Source organism: Bacillus rossius, unplaced genomic scaffold, assembly GCF_032445375.1.
Source record: "Bacillus rossius redtenbacheri isolate Brsri unplaced genomic scaffold, Brsri_v3 Brsri_v3_scf835, whole genome shotgun sequence".
Lineage (NCBI taxonomy): Eukaryota > Metazoa > Arthropoda > Insecta > Phasmatodea > Bacillidae > Bacillus > Bacillus rossius.
In genome coordinates, this window is record NW_026963069.1 from 1 (window position 1) to 12,500 (window position 12,500).

Here is a 12,500-nt window from a genome sequence, read left to right on the forward strand (position 1 = left end):
TGAGCGGGGAGCCAGAAAATTCTGGCGGCGACCGAGGCCTCCGCGGCCGGGGAAATAATCCTCGGTAATTTTACATGTTAAATTAACATGTGTATTAACACAGGCTGGGAGAAGCAGGCATTCTGGACTTTGAAAAATTTCGAGCAGGGGCCGGAGAAATTCTCCCGGCGACCGAGGCCTCCGCGGCCGGGAGAACTTCGGCGCTCGGGCTCCGCGTGTACCCGCCGCAAGGCCCATTTTGGGTTATATAGGGGGTAGTGGTGTCTCTGGAGGGAAAAAATACACGGTAAATATTGCAGCCAGAGCCTATGGCAATCTGTTGGCGACCGAGGCCTCCACACGCCGGCAAATTTTCGGCTCTCGGACTGTGTGTATTCCACTGGAGACAGGCCTGCGGGACTCTGTAATATATTGAGCCGGGAGCCAGAAAATTCTGGCGGCGACCGAGGCCTCCGCGGCCGGGGAAATAATCCTCGGTAATTTTACATGTAATTAACATGTGTATTAACACAGGCTGGGAGAAGCAAGCCTGCGGGTCGCTGCAATATATTGAGCGGGGAGCCAGAAAATTCTGGCGGCGACCGAGGCCTCCGCGGCCGGGGAAATAATCCTCGGTAATTTTACATGTTAAATTAACATGTGTATTAACACAGGCTTGGAGAAGCAAGCCTGCGGGACTCTGCAATACATTGAGCGGGGAGCCAGAAAATTCTGGCGGCGACCGCGGCCTCTGCGGCCAGGGAAATAATCCTCGGTAATTTTACATGTTAAATAACCATGTGTATTAACACAGGCTGGGAGAAGCAAGCATGCGGGACTCTGCAATATATTGAGCAGGGAGCCAGAAAATTCTGGCTGCGACCGAGGCCTCTGCGGCCGAGGAAATGGTCATTGGTAATTTTACATGTTAAATTAACATGTGTTTTAACACAGGCTGGGAGATGCAGGCATTCTGGACTTAGAAAAATTTCGAGCAGGGGCCCGAGAAATTCTCCCGGCGACCGAGGCCTCTGCGGCCGGGAGAACTCTCGAAAACCACCTCGTTCGTGGTTGTTTGCCGTGCGGGGCGAATCGGGAAATCTAGCAAATAGCTGAAGACATTCTCCCGGCGATGGAGGCCTCGGCGGCCGGGAAAAAACGCCCGCGCTCGGGCGTTGCGCGCCCCCTTGGCAAGGCCCATTTTGGGTTATATAGGGGGTAGTGGTGTCCCGAGGGGAAAAAATTAACATGTTAAATACTGCTCCCAGGCAATTGTAAAATGTCTCGGCGACGGAAGGCACCACTACCCGGCATATTTACGCCCCTCGGACTCCGTGCGCCAGCCTGTAATAGCGAATCGGGACTTAGAAAAAAAATTCGAGCAGGGAGCCAGAACATTTTCCCGGCGATCGAGGCCTCCGCGGCCGAGGAATTTGTCATTGGTGATTTTGCATGTTAAATTAACATGTGTATTAACACAGGCTTGGAGAAGCAAGCCTGCGGGACTCTGCAATACATTGAGCGGGCAGCCAGAAAATTCTGGCGGCGACCGTGGCCTCCGCGGCCGGGGAAATAATCCTCTGTAATTTTACATGTTAAATTAACATGTGTATTAACACAGGCTTGGAGAAGCAAGCCTGCGGGACTCTGCAATACATTGAGCGGGGAGCCAGAAATTTCTGGCGGCGACCGAGGCCTCTGCGGCCGGGATAATAATCCTTGGTAATTTTACATGTTAAATTAACATGTGTATTAACACAGGCTGGGAGAACTAGGCATTCTGGACTTTGAAAAATTTCGAGCAGGGGCCGGAGAAATTCTCCCGGCGACCGAGGCCTCCGCGGCCGGGAGAACTCTCGGCGCTCGGGCTCCGCGTCTACCCATGGGGAGCGGGCAGCCAGAAAATTCTGGCGGCGACCGAGGCCTCCGCGGCCGAGGAAAAGGTCATTGGTAATATTACATGTTAAATTAACATGTGTATTAACACATGCTGGGAGAAGCAGGCATTCTGGACTTTGAAAAATTTCGAGCAGGGGCCGGAGAAATTCTCCCGGCGACCGAGGCCTCCGCGGCCGGGAGAACTCTCGGCGCTCGGGCTCCGCGTCTACCCTTGGGGAGCGGGCAGCCAGAAAATTCTGGCGGCGACCGAGGCCTCCGCGGCCGAGGAAATGGTCCTTGGTGATTTTACATGTTAAATTAACATGTGTATTAACACAGGCTGGGAGAAGCAGGCATTCTGGACTTTGGAAAATTTCGAGCAGGGGCCGGAGAAAATCTCCCGGCGACCGAGGCCTCTGCGGCCGGGAGAACTCTCGGCGCTCGGGCTCCGGGTGTACCCGCGGCAAGGCCCATTTTGTGTTATATAGGGGGTAGTGGTGTCCCGAGGGGGAAAAAATTAACATGTTAAATACTGCTTCCAGGCAATAGGAAAATGTCTCGGCGACGGAACACACCACTACCCGGCGAATTCCCGCCCCTCGGACTCCGTGCGCCAGCTAGTAAGAGCGAATCGGGACTTGGAAAAAATTTTATCGGGGAGCCAGAAAATTCTCCCGGCGATCAAGGCAATCACCGCCGGGAGAATTTTTTCTAGCTAACCGATTGAAATTTTCAAAGTACCAATTGCCTCGAAAACAACCACGAACGTAAAACAACCACGAACGGAAAACAACCACGAACGACAACAACCACGAACGACAACAACCACGAACGACAACAACCACGAACGGAAAACAACCCCGAACGACAACAACCACGAACGCACAACAACCACGAATGAAAACAACCACGAACAGTAAACAACCACGAACGAAAACAACCACGAACGAAAACCACCTCGTTCGTGGTTGTTCGCCTTGTGGGGCGAATCGGGACATCATGCAAATAGCTGGAGACATTCTCCCGGCGATCGAGGCCTCGGCGCCCGGGAAAAATGCCCGCGCTCGGGCGTTGTGGGCACCCATTGCATGGCCCATTTTGGGTTATATAGGGGGTAGTGGTGTCCCGAGGGGGAAAAAATTAACATGTTAAATACTGCTCCCAGGCAATTGTAAAATGTCTCGGCGACGGAAGGCACCACTACCCGGCATATTTCCGCCCCTCGGACTCCGTGCGCCAGCCTGTAATAGCGAATCGGGACTTAGAAAAAATTCGAGCAGAGAGCCAGAAAATTCTCCCGGCGATGGAGGCCTCCGCGGCCGAGGAAATTGTCATTGGTGATTTTGCATGTTAAATTAACATGTGTATTAACACAGGCTTGGAGAAGCAAGCCTGCGGGACTCTGCAATACATTGAGCGGGGAGCCAGAAAATTCTGGCGGCGACCGAGGCCTCCGCGGCCGGGAGAACTCTCGGCGCTCGGGCTCCGCGTCTACACATGGGGAGCGGGCAGCCAGAAAATTCTGGCGGCGACCGAGGCCTCCGCGGCCGAGGAAATGGTCCTTGGTGATTTTACATGTTAAATTAACATGTGTATTAACACAGGCTGGGAGAAGCAAGCCTGCGGGTCGCTGCAATATATTGAGCGGGGAGCCAGAAATTTCTGGCGGCGATCGAGGCCTCCGCGGCCGGGGAAATAATCCTCGGTAATTTTACATGTTAAATTAACATGTGTATTAACACAGGCTTGGAGAAGCAAGCCTGCGGGTCTCTGCAATACATTGAGCGGGGAGCCAGAAATTTCTGGCGGCGACCGAGGCCTCTGCGGCCGGGATAATAATCCTTGGTAATTTTACATGTTAAATTAACATGTGTATTAACACAGGCTGGGAGAACTAGGCATTCTGGACTTTGAAAAATTTCGAGCAGGGGCCAGAGAAATTCTCCCGGCGACAGAGGCCTCCGCGGCCGGGAGAAATCTCGGCGCTCGGGCAGCGCGTCTACCCATGGGGAGCGGGCAGCCAGAAAATTCTGGCGGCGACCGAGGCCTCCGCGGACGAGGAAAAGGTCATTGGTAATATTACATGTTAAATTAACATGTGTATTAACACATGCTGGGAGAAGCAGGCATTCTGGACTTTGAAAAATTTCGAGCAGGGGCCGGAGAAATTCTCCCGGCGACCGAGGCCTCCGCGGCCGGGAGAACTCTCGGCGCTCGGGCTCCGCGTCTACCAATGGGGAGCGGGCAGCCAGAAAATTCTGGCGGCGACCGAGGCCTCCGCGGCCGAGGAAATGGTCCTTGTTGATTTTACATGTTAAATTAACATGTGTATTAACACAGGCTGGGAGAAGCAAGCCTGCGGGACTCTGCAATACATTGAGCGGGGAGCCAGAAAATTCTGGCGGCGACCGAGGCCTCCGCGGCCGAGGAAATGGTCCTCAATGATTTTACATGTTAAATTAACATGTGTATTAACACAGGCTGGGAGAAGCAAGCCTGCGGGACTCTGCAATACATTGAGCGGGGAGCCAGAAAATTCTGGCGGCGACCGAGGCCTCCGCGGCCGGGGAAATAATCCTCGGTAATTTTACATGTTAAATTAACATGTGTATTAACACAGGCTGGGAGAAGCAGGCATTCTGGACTTTGAAAAATTTCGAGCAGGGGCCGGAGAAATTCTCCCGGCGACCGAGGCCTCCGCGGCCGGGAGAACTTCGGCGCTCGGGCTCCGCGTGTACACGCCGCAAGGCCCATTTTGGGTTATATAGGGGGTAGTGGTGTCTCTGGAGGGAAAAAATACACGGTAAATATTGCAGCCAGAGCCTATGGCAATCTGTTGGCGACCGAGGCCTCCACACCCCGGCAAATTTTCGGCTCTCGGACTGTGTGTATTCCACTGGAGACAGGCCTGCGGGACTCTGTAATATATTGAGCCGGGAGCCAGAAAATTCTGGCGGCGACCGAAGCCTCCGCGGCCGGGGAAATAATCCTCGGTAATTTTACATGTTAAATTAACATGTGTATTAACACAGGCTGGGAGAAGCAAGCCTGCGGGTCGCTGCAATATATTGAGCGGGGAGCCAGAAAATTCTGGCGGCGACCGAGGCCTCCGCGGCCGGGGAAATAATCCTCGGTAATTTTACATGTTAAATTAACATGTGTATTAACACAGGCTTGGAGAAGCAAGCCTGCGGGACTCTGCAATACATTGAGCGGGGAGCCAGAAAATTCTGGCGGCGACCGCGGCCTCTGCGGCCAGGGAAATAATCCTCGGTAATTTTACATGTTAAATAACCATGTGTATTAACACAGGCTGGGAGAAGCAAGCATGCGGGACTCTGCAATATATTGAGCAGGGAGCCAGAAAATTCTGGCTGCGACCGAGGCCTCTGCGGCCGAGGAAATGGTCATTGGTAATTTTACATGTTAAATTAACATGTGTTTTAACACAGGCTGGGAGATGCAGGCATTCTGGACTTAGAAAAATTTCGAGCAGGGGCCCGAGAAATTCTCCCGGCGACCGAGGCCTCCGCGGCCGGGAGAACTCTCGAAAACCACCTCGTTCGTGGTTGTTTGCCGTGCGGGGCGAATCGGGAAATCTAGCAAATAGCTGAAGACATTCTCCCGGCGATGGAGGCCTCGGCGGCCGGGAAAAACGCCCGCGCTCGGGCGTTGCGCGCCCCCTTGGCAAGGCCCATTTTGGGTTATATAGGGGGTAGTGGTGTCCCGAGGGGAAAAAATTAACATGTTAAATACTGCTCCCAGGCAATTGTAAAATGTCTCGGCGACGGAAGGCACCACTACCCGGCATATTTACGCCCCTCGGACTCCGTGCGCCAGCCTGTAATAGCGAATCGGGACTTAGAAAAAAAATTCGAGCAGGGAGCCAGAACATTTTCCCGGCGATCGAGGCCTCCGCGGCCGAGGAATTTGTCATTGGTGATTTTGCATGTTAAATTAACATGTGTATTAACACAGGCTTGGAGAAGCAAGCCTGCGGGACTCTGCAATACATTGAGCGGGCAGCCAGAAAATTCTGGCGGCGACCGAGGCCTCCGCGGCCGGGGAAATAATCCTCTGTAATTTTACATGTTAAATTAACATGTGTATTAACACAGGCTTGGAGAAGCAAGCCTGCGGGACGCTGCAATACATTGAGCGGGGAGCCAGAAATTTCTGGCGGCGACCGAGGCCTCTGCGGCCGGGATAATAATCCTTGGTAATTTTACATGTTAAATTAACATGTGTATTAACACAGGCTGGGAGAACTAGGCATTCTAGACTTTGAAAAATTTCGAGCAGGGGCCGGAGAAATTCTCCCGGCGACCGAGGCCTCCGCGGCCGGGAGAACTCTCGGCGCTCGGGCTCCGCGTCTACCCATGGGGAGCGGGAAGCCAGAAAATTCTGGCGGCGACCGAGGCCTCCGCGGCCGAGGAAATGGTCCTTGGTGATTTTACATGTTAAATTAACATGTGTATTAACACAGGCTGGGAAAAGCAAGCCTGCGGGACTCTGCAATATATTGAGCGGGGAGCCAGAAAATTCTGGCGGCGACCGAGGCCTCCACGGCCGGGGAAATAATCCTCGGTAATTTAACATGTTAAATTAACATGTGTATTAACACAGGCTTGGAGAAGCATGCCTGCGGGACTCTGCAATACATTGAGCGGGGAGCCAGAAAATTCTGGCGGCGACCGAGGCCTCTGCGGCCGAGGAAATGGTCATTGGTAATTTTACATGTTAAATTAACATGTGTATTAACACAGGCTGGGAAAAGCAAGCCTGCGGGACTCTGCAATATATTGAGCGGGGAGCCAGAAAATTCTGGCGGCGACCGAGGCCTCCACGGCCGGGGAAATAATCCTCGGTAATTTAACATGTTAAATTAACATGTGTATTAACACAGGCTGGGAGAAGCAGGCATTCTGGACTTTGAAAAATTTCGAGCAGGGGCCGGAGAAATTCTCCCGGCGACCGAGGCCTCCGCGGCCGGGAGAACACTCGGCGCTCGGGCTCCGCGTGTACCCGCGGCAAGGCCCATGTTGGGTTATATAGGGGGTAGTGGTGTCCCGAGGGGGAAAAAATTAACATGTTAAATACAGCTTCCAGGCAATAGAAAAATGTCTCGGCGACGGAAGGCACCACTACCCGGCGAATTCCCGCCCCTCTGACTCCGTGCGCCAGCCTGTAATAGCGAATCGGGACTTAGAAAAAATTCGAGCAGGGAGCCAGACAATTCTGTCGGCGACCGAGGCCTCCGTGGCCGGGGAAATAATCCTCGGTAATTTTACATGTTAAATTAACATGTGTATTAACACAGGCTTGGAGAACCAAGCCTGCGGGACTCTGCAATACATTGAGCGGCGGAGCCAGAAAATTCTGGCGGCGACCGAGGCCTCCGCGGCCGGGGAAATAATCCTCGGTAATTTTACATGTTAAATTAACATGTGTATTAACACAGGCTTGGAGAACCAAGCCTGCGGGACTCTGCAATACATTGAGAGGTGAGCCAGAAAATTCTGGCGGCGACCGAGGCCTCCGCGGCCGAGGAAATGGTCCTCGGTGATTTTACATGTTAAATTAACATGTGTATTAACACAGGCTGGGAGAAGCAAGCCTGCGGGACTCTGCAATATATTGAGCGGGGAGCCAGAAAATTCTGGCGGCGACCGAGGCCTCCACGGCCGGGGAAATAATCCTCGATAATTTAACATGTTAAATTAACATGTGTATTAACACAGGCTGGGAGAAGCAGGCATTCTGGACTTTGAAAAATTTCGAGCAGGGGCCGGAGAAATTCTCCCGGCGACCGAGGCCTCCGCGGCCGGGAGAACTTCGGCGCTCGGGCTCTGCGTGTACCCACCGCAAGGCCTATTTTGGGTTTTATAGGGGGTAGTGGTGTCTCTGGAGGGAAAAAATACACGGTAAATATTGCAGCCAGAGCCTATGGCAATCTGTTGGCGACCGAGGCCTCCACACCCCGGCAAATTTTCGGCTCTCGGACTGTGTGTATTCCACTGGAGACAGGCCTGCGGGACTCTGTAATATATTGAGCCGGGAGCCAGAAAATTCTGGCGGCGACCGAGGCCTCCGCGGCCGAGGAAAAGGTCATTGGTAAAATTACATGTTAAATTAACATGTGTATTAACACAGGCTGGGAGAAGCAGGCATTCTGGACTTAGAAAAATTTCGAGCAGGGGCCCGAGAAATTCTCCCGGCTACGAGGCCTCCGCGGCCGGGAGAACTCTCGGCGCTCGGGCTCCGCGTCTACACATGGGGAGCGGGCAGCCAGAAAATTCTGGCGGCGACCGAGGCCTCCGCGGCCGAGGAAATGGTCCTTGGTGATTTTACATGTTAAATTAACATGTGTATTAACACAGGCTGGGAGAAGCAAGCCTGCGGGTCGCTGCAATATATTGAGCGGGGAGCCAGAAATTTCTGGCGGCGACCGAGGCCTCCGCGGCCGGGGAAATAATCCTCGGTAATTTTACATGTTAAATTAACATGTGTATTAACACAGGCTTGGAGAAGCAAGCATGCGGGACTCTGCAATATATTGAGCAGGGAGCCAGAAAATTCTGGCTGCGACCGAGGCCTCTGCGGCCGAGGAAATGGTCATTGGTAATTTTACATGTTAAATTAACATGTGTTTTAACACAGGCTGGGAGATGCAGGCATTCTGGACTTAGAAAAATTTCGAGCAGGGGCCAGGGAAATTCTCCCTGCGACCGAGGCCTCCGCGGCCGGGAGAACTCTCGAAAACCACCTCGTTCGTGGTTGTTTGTCGTGCGGGGCGAATCGGGAAATCTAGCAAATAGCTGAAGACATTCTCCCGGCGATGGAGGTCTCGGCGGCCGGGAAAAACGCCCGCGCTCGGGCGTTGCGCGCCCCCTTGGCAAGGCCCATTTTGCGTTATATAGGGGGTAGTGGTGTCACGAGGGGAAAAAATTAACATGTTAAATACTGCTCCCAGGCAATTGTAAAATGTCTCGGCGACGGAAGGCACCACTACCCGGCATATTTACGCCCCTCGGACTCCGTGCGCCAGCCTGTAATAGCGAATCGGGACTTAGAAAAAAAATTCGAGCAGGGAGCCAGAACATTTTCCCGGCGATCGAGGCCTCCGCGGCCGAGGAATTTGTCATTGGTGATTTTGCATGTTAAATTAACATGTGTATTAACACAGGCTTGGAGAAGCAAGCCTGCGGGACTCTGCAATACATTGAGCGGGCAGCCAGAAAATTCTGGCGGCGACCGAGGCCTCCGCGGCCGGGGAAATAATCCTCTGTAATTTTACATGTTAAATTAACATGTGTATTAACACAGGCTTGGAGAAGCAAGCCTGCGGGACTCTGCAATACATTGAGCGGGGAGCCAGAAATTTCTGGCGGCGACCGAGGCCTCTGCGGCCGGGATAATAATCCTTGGTAATTTTACATGTTAAATTAACATGTGTATTAACACAGGCTGGGAGAACTAGGCATTCTGGACTTTGAAAAATTTCGAGCAGGGGCCGGAGAAATTCTCCCGGCGACCGAGGCCTCCGCGGCCGGGAGAACTCTCGGCGCTCGGGCTCCGCGTCTACCCATGGGGAGCGGGCAGCCAGAAAATTCTGGCGGCGACCGAGGCCTCCGCGGCCGAGGAAAAGGTCATTGGTAATATTACATGTTAAATTAACATGTGTATTAACACATGCTGGGAGAAGCAGGCATTCTGGACTTTGAAAAATTTCGAGCAGGGGCCGGAGAAATTCTCCCGGCGACCGAGGCCTCCGCGGCCGGGAGAACTCTCGGCGCTTGGGCAGCGCGTCTACCCATGGGGAGCGGGCAGCCAGAAAATTCTGGCGGTGACCGAGGCCTCCGCGGCCGAGGAAATGGTCCTTGGTGATTTTACATGTTAAATTAACATGTGTATTAACACAGGCTGGGAGAAGCAGGCATTCTGGACTTAGAAAAATTTCGAGCAGGGGCCGTTGAAATTCTCCCGGCGACCGAGGCCTCCGCGGCCGGGAGAACTCTCGGCGCTCGGGCTCCGCGTGTACACGCGTCAAGGCCCATTTTGGGTTATATAGGGTGTAGTGGTGTCTCTGGAGGGAAAAAATACACGGTAAATATTGCAGCCAGAGCCTATGGCAATCTGTTGGCGACCGAGGCCTCCACACCCCGGCAAATTTTCGGCTCTCGGACTGTGTGTATTCCACTGGAGACAGGCCTGCGGGACTGTGCAGTATATTGAGCGGGGAGCCAGGAAAATCTCCCGGCGACCGAGGCCTCCGCGGCCGAGGAAATGGTAATTGGTGGTTTTGCATGTAAAATTAACATGTGTATTAACACAAGCTGGGATGAGAGGAATTTGGCGGCGACCGAGGCCTCCTCACCCCGGCAAAATATCAGCTACCGGGCTCTGCATATTCCTACAGAAGCAGGCCTGCAGGACTCTGCAATATATTGAGCGGGAACCAGAAAATTCTGGCGGCGACCGAGGCCTCCGCGGCCGAGGAAAATTGTCATTGGTGGTTTGCATGTAAAATTAACATGTGTATTAACACAAGCTGTGACCAGAGGAATTTGGCGGCGACCGGGGCCTCCACACCCCGGCAAAATATCAGCTACCGGGCTCTGCTTATTCACATTCAAGCAGGCATTAGGGACTCTGAAAAGTTTCGGGCGGGGAGCCAGAAAATTCTCCCGGCCACAGAGCCCTCCCTCCCGAGAGTCTGTGTAAATGCCTGTTATACAGGCCCCATGAATTCCAGCCTTATAGGTTATTTTAAGTCTCCGTTCGTGGTTGTTCGTAAACAACTGCGATTCGGGATTTTGACCTATTTCCTATGATCATGTTCCCGGAAGTTAGCCAGCCTCTTTCAGTCAAAATCTCATATTTTGGGTACCTTTGTGAACCCATCGATAGGCCCATTTTGGGTATATTAGGGGGACATGCAATCGGGAAAAATTGGAATTATTTGCAATATGGAAAGAATATGTACATAAATGAAAAGGGAGTCCCCCCGAGTTTTCTCGCCCTATATATATTGCAAAAATATCCAATTAATTATTGTGGAACCTGTAGCACCTTTCTATGAAGCAGAATTAACATTACAGAACGGTTTGAATGCTACCACCTCAGTTTCTCTACAATGCATTGGATTTCAAAGAGGTGAATTACTGTGGATGGTACTGTTGTATGGCTAACAAATCGTCTGGGAAACAATGCAGAATTAAATTAAGAAGGTTGTATGTTTTCTGTTACATGGTGGAGGTGCCCTCTAGTACACAGTAAAATGTTTTGTGGACTGCAGCTCCTTGAGGAATTAATTCAGTATGGGTCTTGTAGTGGTCTGAAAGTGGATGATGAAAAAGAATGTATAATGGTATTCAGAGCACCTCGCGGTGAAGCGGACATGCTACCTCAAAATGCTTGATTGATTCATGCCCAGTTCCCCCAAGAAGCGGTACATTGAAAAAATTGATTTACTTTGTGGATGATACTAGCAAATACTATCCGCTGGGGGAAGTAAGCAGAAATTTGGTGGTCGTATGTTTGTTACATGGTAGAGGTGCTTTCTAGTACACAATGAAATGCTTGGTGTACCGCTGCTCCTTGAAGAATTAATTCCATATGGGTCTAGCCGTGGTCTTAACTGTGAACACGAAGAACTATCTAAAGTGGCCTATCTGTCTGAACTGCAATACACAAGCTGCGAGCCAATGCTATACCTTTCTCAGGTAACGAGCTCTTGTGCGGCGATTCGATTGGATGCGAAATGGTGGGGAACGCGTGTCCGGTCGTCTTAACCAAGTAATGGTTCCCCTCTGTTAACAATGAAATGTTTGATGGATCGCAGCTCCCTGAGAGACAAGTTTCAAAGGGGTTAGTCGCGGTCTTCAATCCTGGCCAAGGTGCAGTCACCATCTATAAGAGATACCTGCTTTACTGAAGGGTAGCAAGAGTTCCCTTGCCCGCATGTTGCTCCGTGGGGGTATATCAGTATAAAGGTAGAAGAAGCCATGATCGGAGCTTCGGTGGATGAGATTGGCGGAGAAGACATGTTCTTGTCTATCTGGTAGATCAGGGGGGTGGCAGCTGATCCGGAGAAAGCAAGCGGACTCCCGATGTTCCGTCGACTCCCAATGTACACTTGAAACATGCACATTTGGGTGGCGAGGGGGCGTTGTGGCCATCCGAAAACATGTCTTCATCTCTCTTATTGGTGGACCGCTGCTCCTTGAAGAATTAATTCCATATGGGTCTAGTCTTGGTGATAACTGTGAACACTAAGAACTATCTAAAGTGGCCTATCTGTCTGAACTGCAATACACTAGCTGCGAGCCAATGCTATACCTTTCTTAGGTAACGAGCTCTTGTGCGGCAATTCGATTGGATGCGAAATGGTGGGGAACGCGTGTCCTATCGTCTTAACCAAGTAATGGTTCCCCTCTGTTAACAATGAAATGTTTGATGGATCGCAGCTCCCTGAGAGACAAGTTTCAAAGGGGTTAGTCGCGGTCTTCAATCCTGGCCAAGGTGCAGTCACCATCTATAAGAGATACCTGCTTTACTGAAGGGTAGCAAGAGTTCCCTTGCCCGCATGTTGCTCCGTGGGGGTATATCAGTATAAAGGTAGAAGAAGCCATGATCGGAGC